The sequence below is a fragment of the Topomyia yanbarensis genome, chromosome 3, assembly GCF_030247195.1.
Source record: "Topomyia yanbarensis strain Yona2022 chromosome 3, ASM3024719v1, whole genome shotgun sequence".
Taxonomy (NCBI): Eukaryota; Metazoa; Arthropoda; class Insecta; order Diptera; family Culicidae; genus Topomyia; species Topomyia yanbarensis.
Window position 1 is genome coordinate 224,348,028 of NC_080672.1, and position 18,225 is coordinate 224,366,252.

General features: G+C 37.2%; 1 long non-coding RNA gene across 1 annotated transcript; it reads left to right on the forward strand.

Moving 5' to 3' along the window:
• Window positions 1–6,733: 6,733 nt before the first annotated feature.
• On the forward strand, window positions 6,734–8,327 carry LOC131688428 (uncharacterized). Its single transcript, XR_009305232.1, has 3 exons — window positions 6,734–6,865; window positions 7,102–7,241; window positions 7,682–8,327. It is a non-coding gene; the product is annotated as an uncharacterized LOC131688428 (long non-coding RNA).
• Window positions 8,328–18,225: the final 9,898 nt, after the last annotated feature.

The following is an 18,225-nucleotide window of genomic DNA, read 5'->3' on the forward strand; positions in this document are numbered from 1 at the left end:
TCAGAATAAATTGTACAATGTGGCTCATCATGTTATTCCCAAGCATGTTGTTCCAATGAACATTTTGCAACCTAATTTGGTTCTGGTCAATAACGGAGTAGCAACTACGGGCGATCTCTTATGCTTATGCTTATGCTTATTTCCGGTTCTGTTTACTCTAGAATACCGTAAGATGGCTTTTGAAGAAAATTGTTCAAGGTGTCTAGAAAAAATATTAATTTTTGGCGGCAGTGCTGGCAACTATGCGATTTTTTCAATTAAATATTAAAAGTTAATGTTCCTCTCAATACATATATTTTAATTTTTTAAATTCTAATGCCATCGTGTTCCTCAGACATTTTTTTAATTAAAAAACGGTTTTAATTCACCTAACAGTGTGATGATACATTTCTTATAACTCTTATCACTCTCTTCGGATATTATATTGTTTGAGAACATTTAGAACTTGATGCTTCGCAATGTTTTTGATAACACATACCACATGGGATAGTGGCAGAACTCAGAGAATCGCTCAGATCAGCATAGGACAACATCAGTGCTAGAAATCTCAAACCAAATCAATGGAAAAGCAAAAAAATGGCCCATAAAATAGACATACAAACGAATTATTGCTAATGCTCTGTTAATAAACTATTTAAATTGTGGTGGGAAAACTGAATTTTCCTAAAGGGGTTATACATTGTACTGAGCCAAACAAATCGAAATTTTTTTTGAATCGATTTGAAGTTTATACTTTACTCAAATTTCCAACGCGACTGAGAATTAAGAAATCAACGCTTCAAAGAAAATCAACAGTGAATATTTCCAGACTTGGTTTTATTTACTATTTAACCCTTTCATGCCCAACTTTTTCCTAGTGCATGTAGGGTTTCAAAACTATTTTTTCTTGAAAACGGTGGGGTCAAGAGACTCGAAAAAACTTTTTTCATAAAGGTAGGTGCTTCTCTTGCAGTGCTACAAGCTGCGAAATTTTTACCTTCCAATGCTCACTACAATTCTCCTAGAATATTCACAATAGTCCAATGGCTTGGAAACATACAAATGATAAGCAACAGAGGTTACAGCGCTTCTATTAGAGAAAGGTAGGAAGCTTAACGTAAGAGTATATATACATGTGTGTGCATCACTATGGGAAGTACCACCTTTACCCGCAAATGGCGTTGCTGTTACTGTCTCCAGATTCTGGACAGTGTTACCAGTCTTCTTGCTATGCCGTCTTCGCCCAAATCCAACATGCATTAAAATCCTAAAAACAATTAGCATACCCTTTATCCCTAAAATCAAAGCCACATACAAATTTGACACAGATCGTAAAAACACTTTGAGCGATCGTTCCCATACCCAAATTGCGAAATCAGATGGTCGTAATTCATTTAGCCACCCGGGTTGCAACACTTGCCACACATAGCAAGCGAAGCAGCATTCTCACGGGGGCTATCGAGACTTTAATAGCCTTCACTGATAAAAGAAAGTACCCATTAATGCGTAGAAAACTACGCATTTTCAATAAAAGTGGAATAACCCATTAAATGGGTAAAGAGCGTTTACCCATAAATGAGTACAGACCTTGTACGTCAACCTGGGTATGTTTTACCAATTATTTTCCGCAGTACTGTTACAAAAAAATGCGTAAAAAATACCCATTCATGAAATTTGCGCCGGAATGAAAAATAATGTCAATAGAATTATATATGAATTTAAAAAAATAAAATAACATTCATTTCACATTATTGTCTCGTTATAAAAGTATAGGAATCTAGATAGAGATCGTATTCCAAAACTCCTTTACAAAATAAAACCGCCAACTGGATATGGGTCATTCCACGCGAAGTGATCAAAAAAGATGCATACTTGAAATCGACCTCCACGGATTTGAACCAAATTTGGAGGAATTGTTCATTTAGGGCCAATACATACAAACCCAAATTTTTGTGTCAATTGAACCGCCCCTCGGGTCATGGGAGCACCCCCCGTTTCGGCAAATTGCCAAAACCCTTGATATTCTTTTGATCATATCTCCGGTTCTATTTACTCTAGAATACCGTAAGATGGCTTTTGAAGAAAATTGTTCAAGGTGTCTAGAAAAAATATTAATTTTTGGCGGCAGTGCTGGCAACTATGCGATTTTTTCAACTAAATATTAAAAGTTAATGTTTCTCTCAATACATATATTTTATTTTTTTAAATTCTAATGCCATCGTGTTCCTCAGACATTTTTACATAAAAAACGGTTTTAATTCACCTAACAGCGTGATGATTCATTTCTTATAACTCTTATCACTCTCTTCGGATATTATATTGTTTGAGAACATTTAGAACTTGATGCTTCGCGATGTTTTTGATAACACATACCACATGGGATAGTGGCAGAGCTCAGAGAATCGCTCAGATCAGCATAGGACAACATCAGTGCTAGAAATCTCAAACCAAATCAATGGAAAAGCAAAAAAATGGCCCATAAAATAGACATACACACGAATTATTGCTAATGCTCTGTTAATAAAATATCTAAATTGTGGTGGGAAAACTGAATTTTCCTAAAGGGGTTATACATTGTACTAAGCCAAACAAATCGAAATTTTTTTTGAATCGATTTGAAGTTTACACTTTACTCAAATTTCCAACGCGACTGAGAACTAAGAAATCAACGCTTCAAAGAAAATCAACAGTGAATATTTCCAGACTTGGTTTTATTTACTATTGAACACTTTCATGCCCAACTTTTTCCTAGTGCATGTAGGGTTTCAAAACTATTTTTTCTTGAAAACGGTGGGGTCAAGAGACTCGAAAAAACTTTTTTCATAAAGGTAGGTGCTTCTCTTGCAGTGCTACAAGCTGCGAAATTTTTACCTTCCAATGCTCACTACAATTCTCGATAAACATATGATTACGGCCTAAAAGCCAACTGTCAAAATCCACTTTGAATGGAAATTCCGGACAAACCGTTACACGCCAATCACAGATGTTGATAATAAACGAAAGAGAAAAGTTTTCTCTTTCATAAACTGTTGTGAACTGTGTTCGACTAGTAACGGTTTGTCTGGAATTTCCATTCAAAGTGGATTTTGACAGTTGGCTTTTAGGCCGTAATCATATGTTTGTCGAGAATTCTCCTAGAATATTCACAATAGTCCAATGGCTTGGAAAACATAGCCAAAAAAAGTCTAAATTGATAAGTTTTATCAGTTTTCACTAATTTGCATCATAACGAAGTTATATGAAAAAATCATGTTCCGTCGTCAACGTAAACTGTCCTTGGCAGCACTGCTCCATCGGAATTCAATCAGACTAATTGCAATAACTTCAGTTCTAGAGCAGATCCTTGTAACTGTTAATACTCAAATGAAAGCCAATAGTCACATATATTAGCCTTACTTGTTTTTGTGAGCAAATCTTGCTTCAATCAAAAGTTATAGCTGTTTAAAAATGTTGTTGTCCCCAAACAACATGGGCATGAATGGGTTAAGAACTATTGTGTTTTTTACATCCTAGATTGCATGATTCAATGATCGAAACCCAAAACTTCATAAAGTATTTGAAATTATTAAATTAAAATTTGTTTTTGCTATTGAAATTGACGAAATGATAGCTTCCCCCCTTTGGCGATTGTTTACTTTTTCGGTCCCTCCCATCAGCATTGAAGTATCGCCCTTACGTTTTTTCAACCCTCCCGCAACTTGACGTTTAGCCTAAGTTGCTTGAAACCACCGTGTTTCGAATGATGTCGCCACCATAGAACTCCGTCCACTAATTGCGATACTGTAAATTTCTATGCGAGAAAATAATTTCGTGACGTCTTTTACGAACTTGTTTTCTTTATTTACATTCGGAAGAGATAATCAAGATGATCATTTCAAAACAGCGTAATAATTTAAGATAAATACAAACAAGTTAAGGATTACAAATTGTGCCGAATGTAAAATATAAACTGCATGATTTGATTTGATTTCTAGTGTGAACTTTTTCCTCTCCCATTGCCCTTGAAATATCTTTCGCATATGACAATTCTCGAAAGTTTGTCGTTAATCTTTAAATACTTTGTGATTATCATTTTTCACTTCGCATTTAACAAAGGCAGGATTGACTTCGACTGTTTATTTCTGAAGGTAGAGCATCTAACTGATAGGTGCTGCGACATGTACGGTGCAAAGGTTTCCACGAAATTCAGAAGTGATGACAGTTCATTTTTTATCGGAGAGGGAGCAAAACAGTCCAGTATCATTGTGTGTGTTTTTTACATTGCAATACAAATATTACTACCTAATATCTTAAGACTAAATAAGGGTGCTCACTAACTAGTATAAGCGCTGCTTGTTTGTATGCCTATGATTCCAAAAAATCATGAATCATTTAAAAATAATGCATCGGAACAAAGATGCATTTTTATAACAAAACAACACCAAACGTCCAAAAAGTCTTCAAAAATGAATTATCGAAAGTAAAAAAAATTGAACAAGAAAATTTTCACTGTGAACAAGTTTACGCTTTTTTTAGAAATTGTTCTTGAATAAAAATTGATCCGCAATTTTAGACCTACAGACCCAAATAAAGTGGTTTCAACGATTTGTATAGGAGCTATCAAGTTGTCCCCCTCTGGTTTTTTTACAATAACTACCGTTTTACACTAAGATTTCGTCCGGGTTTTTTCAATAGCGATCATTGTTACTATTTACAGCTGGTATCAGCTTGTTTCGCCTCTAAACTGCTAGCAAAAAAAGTATCGCCCTGTTTGTTTGCATGGAGCGTGAAGGGCGAAACTTTAAATAAACAAACAAAAATACAGTTGCAATATCGTAGAATCCAAATTTTGAGGTTAATTTGTTGCGTTTCAAAGCACTCATTCGCATGTATGAAAAAGCCTTGTTTACATTTGTAAGTATCGCCCTTTTCACAAAAAAGCCTTGAAATGAAATTGCAGCTCCTTATATCACGCTATCTCTGAAGTGCATGCGTGCATAGTTCCAAATTTGACTTCGACATCGACTTTTTCTAAAGGTAGTATCCTTGATTTGAATTATTATCGCTAATCCTAATGCCAAAGAACAAATAAAAACCTCTCAAAAACGAACCGTTTGGGAAAATCATCATCATTACTGGAATTTTCATTTTCACGAAACTTTTCGATAACCGTCCGTCACTTGCGTTAATGCGCTGGGTGCACAGTGCTCTGAAAATCTAGCGAAATCGTCTTAGGGCACCAACGGGTCTAATTCAGAGCTATCTGGGCGGCGAGTTAAATCTGTAAAGAATACTAAAAATTAATTTCTATTCCATAATTTTCAGTTTAGCAATTCGAGAGATCGTGCTCACCGCAAGCCGTGAAAAATAGACTACGTTGTGAAGCGATGGTCACTATTTATTAAAAAATCACGGTTAAATAAAAAATAAAACTATTAAAAATTTTTAATAATTTTCACAAACTTATTAGGAAAAACTGTTTAATAAGCTTTCGTAATATTGTGTTGGAAAAAAGCTGAAAATTTCAGTATTTTCTCTATCTGCAACATATAAACCCTTAAGTATACCAATTAATTGGTATACGAATTGGAATATGTTCGCCAAATTTTGGAAGAAGTCTATAAAATAACCCCTTGAAAACTACCTGAAAAATTGTTGTAGTTCGATGCAATAAAAAATCCCCAAAAATGAAATGTACCTATTAATGTGAAACACAGTTAATGATACATACAATAAAAACCCATTTTTATCAGTCTCATGGTGTATTTTAGGCTGACATTGACTAAATCGGGCAATTTTTTTTCTTTATAATAAACTGAAGCTGTTAAAATATTCTTCCCGTCCCTTGAGGTAGTCTGATAACTATTTCTGATGGATTGTTCGACTTTCGCTCGGATAAGACGTTTGCTAGGGCTTTTGCAGTTGCCTTCCCCAGTTCAGTTTTTATTGTGCCCAGTGCTCAGTGCTGTGTCAAAGCCAGTTGTGATTGCTAGGCCTTTGTTTCGAAAACAAAGTGTGTCGTGCTGGTATTGTCAGCCAGTCCCAGCGAAGGTCATCGGCATCGAAAAGATAAGTACCAGTTTCCCTTCTACTATTATTTTCTGTTTTGCCCTTGATACATTCCGTTACTGCTCTTTTTATCGTTCCTTGCGCGAAGTGCTGATCTCGCGCTAAAATGTCCCTCGACGGTCAACCCACCGATGATAATATGGATGATGAAACATCCCCTGATAAGCCTCCTACCAAACCCCCTCGCCTAAAAGCATACCCAGAGAACTCGACTGGGCCATTTGTGGTCTACTTCCGGACCACCAATAAATCATTTGATATTTTGAAAATATCACGTGATCTGACAGAGCATTACTCGGCCGTGACCCAGATTACAAGGGTTCGTGCGAATAAGTTAAAAATTGTTGTTACACAGAAAAAAAAAATATTGTGTTTCCAAAAGTTCTCAACTTTTCTTTTGAAAGGAGTACAAAAATCATGAATATGATTGGAAAAATTGTTGAATCAAAAAGAAAACTTTTGAATTCAAAGTGTTTTTGTTCAAGTGTCAATTGTATTTAAAAGTACAAACTTTTTAAATAAAAGTTATAGAACCATAAAACTTGCAGCGCTCAGGCCCCACAAAATCATCCATCGTAATCGATATTTAACTGGTCTAGTCGCAATTTCGAAGACTGGGAACCATCTTTTACAAATCACGTGACGTCATATTCTTGCACTCATACATTCACACACCGCAAATCTAGCACACTGTTTCCCGAGATGCACCAACGCTTTTGTTGTTTATAGTTGTTCGTTTGGTCGAGTCGAGTGCAGTGAAAATTTTTCTAAGCGAACGCGGTTTTGAAAGAAGTCCGTTTACGGAGTTTTTCGTTTTCTTTATTATTTGGTGTGTAAGGTAAGATTATTTTTTTAAATTTAATTTGTAAAGCGGAAAGCAAAACATTAATAATGGCGGATGGAATTATTTTTTTGATTTTTTGAACAAAAAGAAAATGGCGTTTATTTTTCTGGAACTTTCTAAAAGCGCCTTGTATTACAGCAATTTAAATATACCAGCCAAATGGTCTTTTTTATTATGATGACAAAATTCCACCTAACGGGAGAATTAATCATTTTTATTTTTCTATCTAGGTGAAAATAAATGCAAAAACCCGAATTTGTCGACGTGGAAATGTTCACCGAATCTTCAGATGATGAAGGTACGATCGGAAGCATAACGGAGCCTAGTCTGACGGAGTCGTTTGTGCCGGAACCAGTCTGTATTAGCAAAGGTAAGAATGATAGGTTTGCTCCAGTACCCGTTTCTTTTTCTCAGTTGCTCCGGGTCAAAAAATTGCTTAAGTATGTTACAGTATCAGGAGAAACTGGAAATACTCCAGAGCAAACAGATACTTCCGGTTTTCAATACTTTTCATTATTCTGCTTCTGGCAGCGGCCCGAAGTAAACAGGAGTAGGATTTTGTTGCTTCTTTTTGCTGCGAATAAAAAAAAGAGTCGTGTACTGGAACAAACCTACTGTTTCGTTCGTTTTGCTATCATAAATATAAAAAATAGAGAAGTAGCGAAGTAGTCCAGTTTCTCCTGGTACTGGAACACAACTGCATATTCGAAGAATTTCGCTTAGGTTGTTCCAAATCCGTTTATTAGATACTTCATATTGTGTTAGTTTAAATCGAAATTAAAGCAATTTTTATTTCGTATATATTTGCAGATCCAGCTTCTGCTTCTTACTCTCCATTGAAGAGGCAGATCATAGATTGGGAGTTGGACAACAACAGTGGCTAGATGCGTTAAAACTAGACGAAACGTATTGTATCCAATTAGCATTAAAGCATGCTTGAATTTTTCTAATAACTTGTTCAACAATTTATTTTTTAATACTGATATTCAAATCGTTAATCCAATTGAACTTAATCTAAACCAACTAGACTACTTCGGGAAACTTGACGATTCATTTGATTGTCAAGACATAGTAATATGTGACACAGTAACGTATAAGGGTACATTGCATAAGAAAACTAATTTTTTAACAGTGACAAACGGAAAAATGACAAAACTGTATGAAATTCATGATACAATGTTAGTTTCAAATAGGTTTTTCGTAGCAGTTGTGCAATATGATATAAATTATAGCTCACATTTCGTTTCGTTTGAGATAGGTGCAAAACATGATACTGTTAAAATGATAAACTTAGAAGCTTTCGACGGTCCACCCATTCACTTATATTTGCTCAACAATGGTAAACATTACATAAGAATGAAAAAATATTTTAAATGATGTAAGACCGAAAACACATTCAAAAGCTCTATTGATATTTGTACCGTTATTGGCATAATAAAATGGTTTCGATACTCTAGTGCGAACGTTTTTATTATAACATTCAACAATCCGAACTTACCTGAGAACGGCTTTATTCTTAAATTCAGAGTTCTTATACTCTTAACGGGAAATTTCTTTTAGTTCTACTTAAATAGTACTATATTTTTGGAGTAAAAGTTTTTTATACTTTTGTTTTGATTCACAAAATGTTGTTCTTGATAGTCTAACTTGTTTATCGAAAAGTAATTTTCCTTCACTTTGAAACCAAAAAACTTTTATTGCGAGATGGGATTTTTTTTAATTTGACATGAAACAACTCTCAAATCAAAAGCTTCAACTTTTACAGTAAAAGAATCATATATTCTTAAAATAAAAATGTTCTTACTCTTAAACCAAAAGTTTATACTCTCTGCAAAAAAGAACTAACGAAAACTCTTAAATTTACCAACGATCTTTTTAAATTTACCAATGTTATTTTTTTGTGTGTAGCGACCTCGCACAGGCAAACGGGATTGCTTCCTGTACCCGCTTTACGCAGCACTATAGGGCGTATGTACCGTGTGTGGATGTAGAGGTCGACGGGGTCATAACCGAGGCGAGTTTGACATGCGAGGACGTGCTGAAGTATAGGGCTAGCTGTTTTAAAAACCTCCTACTAAAGCCGGTGAAAATATTAGACTGCAAGAAATTGCACACGCTCGCTGGAGATAAACAATCCTATATACCATCAGCCTCGCTTCGGGTGACTTTCGCCGGATCGTCTCTTCCAAATTACGTCCTTCTGGATAGGGTTCGACTGCCTGTACGCCTGTTTGTACCGCGGGTAATGAACTGCAGCAACTGCAAACAGTAGGGCCACACAGCCACCTATTGTGGCAATAAAAAACAATGTGGCAAGTGCGGTGGAGAGCATGAGGATGACTCTTGTGACAAAGACACTGAAAAGTGTGTGTCTTATGCAGAAATGTTAAAGAATGCTTCGCCATCTGTCCTTTCCGAAAACTCCTTTGCTCTTTTGGCTCCTGTTACGCAAGAATATGATAATCCACAAGAGGGAACATCTTTTGTTAACCCGGGGGAGTCCAGGAAGCGGAGAAATCTTGCCTCCCCTAGACTACCTCGTAAGGGTCCCAAGGTGTCATCCTCTGAGAGTGTGCCAACCACATCTAATAAATCCAACGGAAGTGCTGCACTAAAGCCGAAGCAATCTGCTCCTGGATTTGGAAATTTTAATTCAAACAAGGAGTACCCACCACTTCCAGGGACACCAGAAACCCCAAGTGTCCCTCTTTTTCAAACAGACACTCAGTCCAGTAGCGGACTAATGAAATTTTCTGACATAGTGGACTTAATTTTCACAGCTTTCAATGTTACTGATCCACTTAAAAGCCTTCTGATACGTTTTCTCCCTATAGTGCAAACATTTTTGAAGCAGTTGACTACTAAATGGCCCCTCCTTGCAGCGATCGTATCCTTCGATGGCTAAGTCATCAAACGAGGTCACTGATTCGATCACTGTCTTACAGTGGAATTGCAGAAGTATCCTCCCGAAAATCGATTCCTTCAAATTTTTACTAAACAGTTTAAAATATGATGTTTTCGCATTATGTGAAACTTGGTTAACTTCCGATATAAATCTCAACTTCCACGACTTTAATATAATTCGTGTGGATCGAGAAAACCCCTATGGAGGAGTACTTTTGGGGATTAAAAAGTGCTATTCTTTCAACCGAATTAACCTCCCTTCGACACCAGGCATTGAAGTTGTCGCTTGTGAAATAAGGATCAAAAGCAAATACCTTAGCATTGCTTCCATCTACATTCCCCTTAGAGCGTCGGTAGGGAACCGAACGCTTTGTAATATCACGGAATTCCTACCAACACCGCGGCTAGTTTTAGGAGACTTTAACTCGCACGATACGGTATAGGGTGGCCTTCACGATGATAACAGATCAACATTAATCCAAGATCTTTGCGACAATTTCAACATGACCATCTTAAACACAGGAGAAATGACACGGATTCCTACAACACCAGCAAGCGCAAGCGCGTTGGATTTATCTCTATGCTCAACTTTGCTACAATTAGATTGCACGTGGAAGGTGATCCCTGATCCCCACGGTAGCGACCATTTGCCTATCGTAATTTCAATTGCCAACGGTTCAAGACCATCAGAAACTATCAATGTCTCATATTACCTCACACGGAACATTGATTGGAAGAGTTACGCGACCGCGATATCCACTAAAATCGAATCCATTCAAGAACTTCCTCCGGAGGAAGAGTACAGGCTGTTGGCTGGCTTGATTCTCGACAGTGCGAATTAAGCTCAGACTAAACCGAACGATCTCCCACCCCTTGGTGGGACAAAGTGTGCTCAGAACTGTACGCGGAAAAGTTCACTGCGTATAAAGCCTTCCGGGACGACGGGTTACCCGATAGCTATCGACAATACGCGTCGATAGAAAAGCGAATGAAGTGTTTGATGAAAGCCAAGAAACGCAGTTATTGGCGCCGGTTCGTCGACGGGTTAACGAGAGAAACTGCGATGAGCACTCTTTGGGGTACGGCTCGACGTATGCGTAACCGAAACAGTATCAACGAGAACGTGGAATATTCAAGATATTCGCCTTCGCCAAGATGATCTGTCCGGACTCTGTCCCGGTACAGAAAACATACCACGCCGCGTCTCCTCACGATACCGCGAACGAAACACCGTTTTCGATGGTGGAGTTCTCACTTACCCTCTTATCGTGCAACAATAACGCTCCGGGGTTAGACAGAATCAAATTCAACTGTTGAAGAATCTGCCATATTCTGCTAAAAGGCGTTTGCTGAATTTATTTAACAAGTTCCTTGAGGGAAACATTGTTCTTCATGACTGGAGGCAAGTGAAGGTCATCGCCATCGCAAAACCGGGAAAATCAGCCTCCGACCACAACTCGTACCGACCGATTGCAATGCTTTCCTGTATCCGGAAGTTGTTCGAGAAAATGATCTTGTTTCGCCTCGACAATTGGGTCGAAGCAAATGGCTTACTGTTAGATACACAATTTAGCTTCCGCAAAGGCAAAGGGACGAACGATTGCCTTACGTTGCTCTCAACAGAAATTCAAATGGCCTATGTTAGTAAAGAGCAGATGGCATCAGTTTTCTTGGATATTAAGGGGGCTTTTGACTCAGTGTCTATCAATGCTCTGTCAGAAAATCTGCATCAGCATGGTCTTTCGCCGATTTTAAATAACAACATCGCGATTTAGCTACATGGGTCTTCCCCAGGGCTCATGTCTAAGTCCCCTACTCTACAATTTTTACGTGAATGACATTGACGATTGTCTTGCCAATTCATGCACGCTAAGGCAACTTGCAGACGACGGGGTGGTCTCTGTTACAGGGCCCAAAGCTGCCGATATGCAAGGACCATTACAAGATACTTTGGACAATTTGTCTGCTTGCGCTCTTCAGCTAGGTATCGAGTTCTCCACGGAGAAAACTGAGCTGGTCGTCTTTTCTAGGAAGCGTGAGCCGGCGGAACTCCAGCTTCTACTCATGGGTGTTACGATCAATCAGGTTTTCACATTTAAATATCTCGGGGTCAGGTTCGACTCTAAAGGTACCTGGGGATGTCACATTAGGTATCTGAAACAAAAATGCCAACAAAGGATCGAAGTGCTGACGGGCGTTCTCCCGTTGAAAAATCGATTTTGGGAACTCTCATATCGATTGCTCATTCGATGCGATATCTTGAACCCGTTGGTGTTTGAAAACTTCGAAAGACTCGTCGAGCTTAATTCTCAAACCCGTTTTATGTCCTTGTACTTCGATTACATGGCACAGAGCATCAATCCTTCTTCCTAATCCCAACCATTTCCAGATACTTCTGATTCTACTGTATTCTTCGACACATCCACGAAGGAAGAGATTCGTGGAATACCGGATCACATACTCCCACAAGTGATCCCCAATATATTTTATAATAAATTGACTGTGACAAAATGTTCTACACTGACGGATCAAATCTCGATGGGTCCACTGGCTTCGGTATCTTCAATAATACTATCACAGCTTCATTCAAGCTCAATGATCCCGCTTCAGTTTACATCGCAGAATTAGCTGCTATTCAGTACACCCTTGGGATCATCGACACTCTACCCACAGATCACTACTTCATCATCTCGGACAGCCTCAGCTCTATCGAGGCTCTTCGTGCGATGAAGCCCAAAAAATAATTCCCGTATTTTCTGGGGAAGATACGGGAGTCCTTGTATACGTTATCTGAAAAATCTTACCAGATTACCTTTGTTTGGGTCCCCTCTCATTGCTCTATCCCAGGTAATGAAAAGGCCGACTCATTAGCAAAGGTGGGCGCATTGAATGGTGACATATACGAAAGACCAATCTGCTTCAACGAATTTTTTGATATTTGTCGTCAGAGGACACTCAACAGTTGGCAAACCTGATGGGGCAATGGTGAACTTGGACGATGGCTACATTACATTATCCCGAAGGTATCAACGAAGCCATGGTTCAGGGGGATGGATGTGGGTCGGGACTTCATTCGTGTAATGTCCCGGCTCATGTCTAACCACTACACGTTGCATACACATTTGCGGCGTATTGGGCTTGCGGAGAGTAGTCTGTGCGCTTGTGACGAGAGTTATCACGACATCGACCACGTTGTCTGGGTTTGTGCCGAGTATTGTGACGCCAGGTCTCTGTTAAAGGATTCCCTTCGGGCCCGAGGTAGACCACCCAATGTCCCAATTTACAATCTCATTAAAACGATAAATATCCCAATTTACCCCTCTCTTTTATTTCTTGATTTTAGAAATTTCCTCTTGCTTTGTGGAACCGAACAGCTCCAGAGTGCCACTATGCAACCGCCGTCGCCTCTACCACTACGCCTGCGTAAAAGGAAACTGAAGCAAGAGCGACTTGATGTCCGATGACTTTTGAAGGATTCCCCGCGGGTCCGAAGAATACCATCCGCCAACCCGGTACTCGACGACTTACTAGATTGAGGCGCAAATTTGTTTCGCTGATCTCCCGTTAGCGCGAATGTTGCAAGTTTTGCTCTTCTTTCGCTGTCACCATATACGCCTTCTCTCCCCTGTCCTCGATACACCTGCTGCTACACTGATGTGGAAATAAGCCCCCCTCTGAATATCTTGACCAAGCATAAGTCTTCGTTAAAAAATCAAATTTGTATTCTGTATTCCTAGTTTTAAGATAGCTGTAATTTTTACTCTTTATTGAAACTCTTGTCCTCCATCTTGTAAATAGAATTGTACCCCTAGTTTTAAGATATCTGTGAAATTTCTCATAAATATTTGTTCCACCTTTTGTGTACTGAACTATATTGTTAGTTATAAGATAACTGTAAAATATTTCGTAAAATAATATTACTCCCCCTCTTGTATATCAAACTGAATCCCTTGTTTTAAAATTTTTCATAAAAAAAAATCTTTTGGCCCTCGCTTGTATATTGTATATCGCTTATTTCTAGTCTTAAGATAGCTGTAAACTTTTTTTTCTTGTGTAAAAAAAATATTTCAACATTGTAACCTCCTAGTTTTAAGATATCCAAAATGTAAAAACAAAAGAATTTGGCACCACCAAGCTAACGCATTTGTGCCTATCAAATAAACGAAATGAATAAAAAAAACTATTTCTGATTATGATGAACTTTTTATTTTTGCATATTTCCATCTTCATGATAAGGAAAACATGCTCAAGAAAGGATTTATTCGAATTCAGTCTTGTTCGTCTGCTAGAGCCCATCAAACATATGTTCATATTTGGCTGATAAAATCGGGGTTTCAATGTATTATAATAGATATTCAGCATTCGAAGAAGTTTCTTGTGAACGAGTGTAGAACGACTTCGTTTCTACTTACTTGAAGTCAGCGGCGGTAGTCATGAATATTAACCTGAGAAAATTCACCATAAATACTTCTTGGACGATATACCGTCAAAATTATTTTATCAAATGATGCGCTGTTTAACGTTTGCAAAACTCATCGAAGATACTAATCCTCCGAAATTGGCGGTTTCAAAATAATGCTATCTTAACCTTAAATTACTGTTTTTGAACATTTGACCTATACATATAATTGTTCATACAACAAAAATCAAATGCTCATCAAAGTCGATCAGGACCTGCTATAGTCGAATGGAAATCGTCATTTTTCATAAATTTCTCTCTACATTCGGAAATTGTGATCCTCGTTATTAATCATATTACGTTTTCGTTTCAACTCGACGCATTCCCAAAATAAAAATCTGTTTTAATCCACCTAATATTGCAATTGTGCTTTTCTCATTTGTCCAGACTACGATTCCATGGCTGGTTATGTTCAATATAATGGTGGAAATGAATATTACATGTTCAGTACGATTTGCACATACATACAATGGATCGACAGCCACGATCTTGAGATACTATGTGATACCGAAACATCGCTTGAAAACAGCGGCGGATCATGTAGAAAGATCCGGAGGGTCCGGGTCCTTCCGAAAATTTTCAACTTGTTAAGAAATTTTAAACTAGTTTTAATTTTAAAGTAGCAACCCCTCACTGCACACGTTGTTTTTTTTTAACAACTTTATGCAAAAAATTCAGTATCTCTGAAACTTCAGGATATGAAATAATGGGCTTTCCTCTTTCATTTGAAACCAACATCAAAATAATCCGTCGGGGGGTTTAGAACAACTTTTTTTAAGTTTTTTCGTGAAAACATATTTTACAATAGAACTAGTTCATATTTCTGTCCCTAGACGGTGCTTTAGACATTCGAATAACACTAAAAGTGAGAATCTGATAGATATTTTAATTGTCTACAACTTTGTTAAAACTAAAAACCGATTTGAAATTATCCGGAAAAGTTGATTAACCCTTTATAAGGCAGGGGCAACTATATTGCCACCTTTTCGTTTCGTTCATAACGCAGAAATATGAAGTGAGAAGTATTCCAATCTTATGAAGAATACTTGTTAGGAGCCTGACAACTCTTCTTATTACTTTTTATTGAGATACAGTGAAAAGTGTCAGATTGGGGAAGAGTTTACGGCGATTTCCTTTTGGATAATAAAATTAGCTCGATTTTGAAAAAAAAACTCTAGACCCTATAAGTTGGTGAAGCAAATTTGTAAAAACAACTATTTTTAATCCTAAAATTTGGTTTATGAGTGGTACAAATGGCAAATATAAAAATTAAATGAATAAATGAACATCTGTAATCTGTGGTCTCATTTTTCAACTTATCCTCAGAATCCAGGGGTTATTTACTGTTAATCAGGTAGTAACCAGCAACTCACCTTAATTTATTTCTGAATTTCCGATCCAGCTCGATTTGTCTTGTTTTCTAACGGCAGTACGAGCGGTACCAAGTATATTTTCAAAACATTATTTTATTACGAAATAAATGTAAATATATTATAAACTAAGTGAAAAAACCGTGTTTCTATTAATATATCATCCATTAATAGCCCCAAATTCTGGGCCTTATAAAGGGTTAACTTAATGTGACAAACAGTGAACAAAAAACTGTGAGTTTTTGGATCAAGATAATTTTTTTTGGGATATATTCGTGGATTTGTATGTATATAAGGTTTTTCTTGTACTCAAATCATATTTTGTTTTCGCATAATCTAGGATCAATTTATTAACGATTTCTCGCATAATTGATAGGAAATGGCCGTAAAATCCAACTACCACAATATACTTTGCGGAAAAAATTTGAATAAATCGTTTCACGCTAACCACTAATTTGGACAGTTACTTCAGTGGTTTGCGTTCAATTATAAGCTGTGTGTCCCAACATTTCGTCTTGAACAGAATTATAATCGCTGACTTAAATGATCATAACCTAAATTGTGCGATGTATGGTCCTTTTTAAAACATAAATGTAAGAAAAACCTTATAACCAAGCAATACCTTCCGATGAATTGTAGTTCCTTCGAACCTATCGGGAAAGATTACAAACTTGAACCAAAAGCACAAATAGTTTTCTGTCTCTGTCAAACATCCTAATCTTCAGAAGGTCAATAGGAATTGTCAACGAAGAAGTTGAAATGAATCCCGGCAAATATTTTCATGTCACTAAACCCAATTATTTTTTTTGGTAGTGAAATAAGTGCGAGAAAATATATTTCCAAACCACTAGGCCTCGTGTGAAACTATATTAGATATAACTTTGTTAAAATCTTAAACAACTTTTCCGAGTGATTTCAGATCAATTTTTAGTTGTCAACAAACTTGTAGACAATTAAATATTCTATAAAATTCTCACGTTTAGTGTTTTTCGAATGTCTAAAGCACCATCTGGGGACAGAAATATGACCTAGCTCGAGTAGTAAAACTAATATTATTACGAAAAAAACTTAAAAAAAGTTGCTCTGGACCCCCCGACGGATCATTTTGATCCTAGTTTCAAATGAAAGGGGAAAGTCCGTTCTTTCATATTCCGAAGTTTCAGGAATGCTGATTTTTTTTGCATAAAATTGTTCTAATAAATACACCGTGCTGCATACTCCCCCCCGGGCCGGTATAATTGACGATTTTTAGAGTGATTGCATAACCTTTCTATATGAGAAAGGCAAAAATGTACCAAAGTCCAAAAAAGTCAATTTTTGTCAAACATTATTTTTTAGAGTTTACATCAAATCTCAATGTTTCATGCATTTTAAAGTCATTTTGCATCAAAAATACAAATTTGATTTTGAAAATGATTCATTTCAGTTTATACGGGAATTTGCTGTGTGATTGCACTCTTCAACTCGTCCGACTCCAATCAATGAAAAATTCAATAGCAGCCGATGTGAAGGTTGTACCTTTCATTTGAGACTAACTTTGTGCAAATCGGTCCAGCCATCTCTGAGAAACAGAGGTCACATTTTTTCCACATACACACATACACTCACATGCATACACACACAGACATTTTCTGATCTCGACGAACTGAGTCGATTGGCATATGACACTCGGCCCTCCGGGTCGGGATAAGATTGACGAATTTTAGAGTGAATAAGAAAGGCAAAAACATTTTTAGCAAATGTTGAAAGTTATGCATTTTTTTGGTGAGCAGTTCTATGTTTCATAGACATTAAATCATTTAAATTCGCTTCCTATTAAATAAAGACCCTTATTACAGTACATCTCTACAAAAGCGAGCTCAATTTGAAAAGAAATCTGATGATTATGATTGATTACAGAACTCTGGAATTTTCTATTGGAATGTTTTCAGGCAGGAATCTGATATTGATGCCATTATACAACTGTGAAATCAAAACCAATTGATCAGTTACATATGATCGGTGTTAAGTCAGACCGGACTAAGTGACAAAAAAATGATTTCGAGAAAAACGAGTTTAAAGTTTGAATCGCAGCATCCTTTACATTATGATTGGAAATTAATTTTTGCCATAATTCTTGTTTATTGTTACATATTTCAAATCTGGCAACAGTCGATTGTAGCTGACGATTTTCTTTATCCAGTGCTATCATTATCTCATTTTTTTGTGTTTTGCGACTTAGTCCGGTCTGACTTAACACCGACCATATCAGGACCCCATTCCGACAATTTATCAAAAGTCCTCATAATGTTTACAACAACATGTTATCAATGTACGGATCAGATAATTGTTATTGTAATATTGAATTAAATCAGTCAGCATATATTTTTCAACTTCAATCCAATATAAGTTTTTTTGTGTGGTGGGGGGGGGGGTCTTGTATGGTGTTAAACAGGGCAGGAAAAGTTCGCAAAATGAATTGATTGCTGTTCGAAGCTTCACGAAGCACCCTCTCAAGCATACCACATACAATCGATGGGTTTCACACAATCGCTGCGAACATTTAGGGGTAAAACTTATCTCTGCTTGGACGAAGCGAGCTTCGCATCTAGTTCGCTTTTTACAATGTTCGAAAAAGTTCA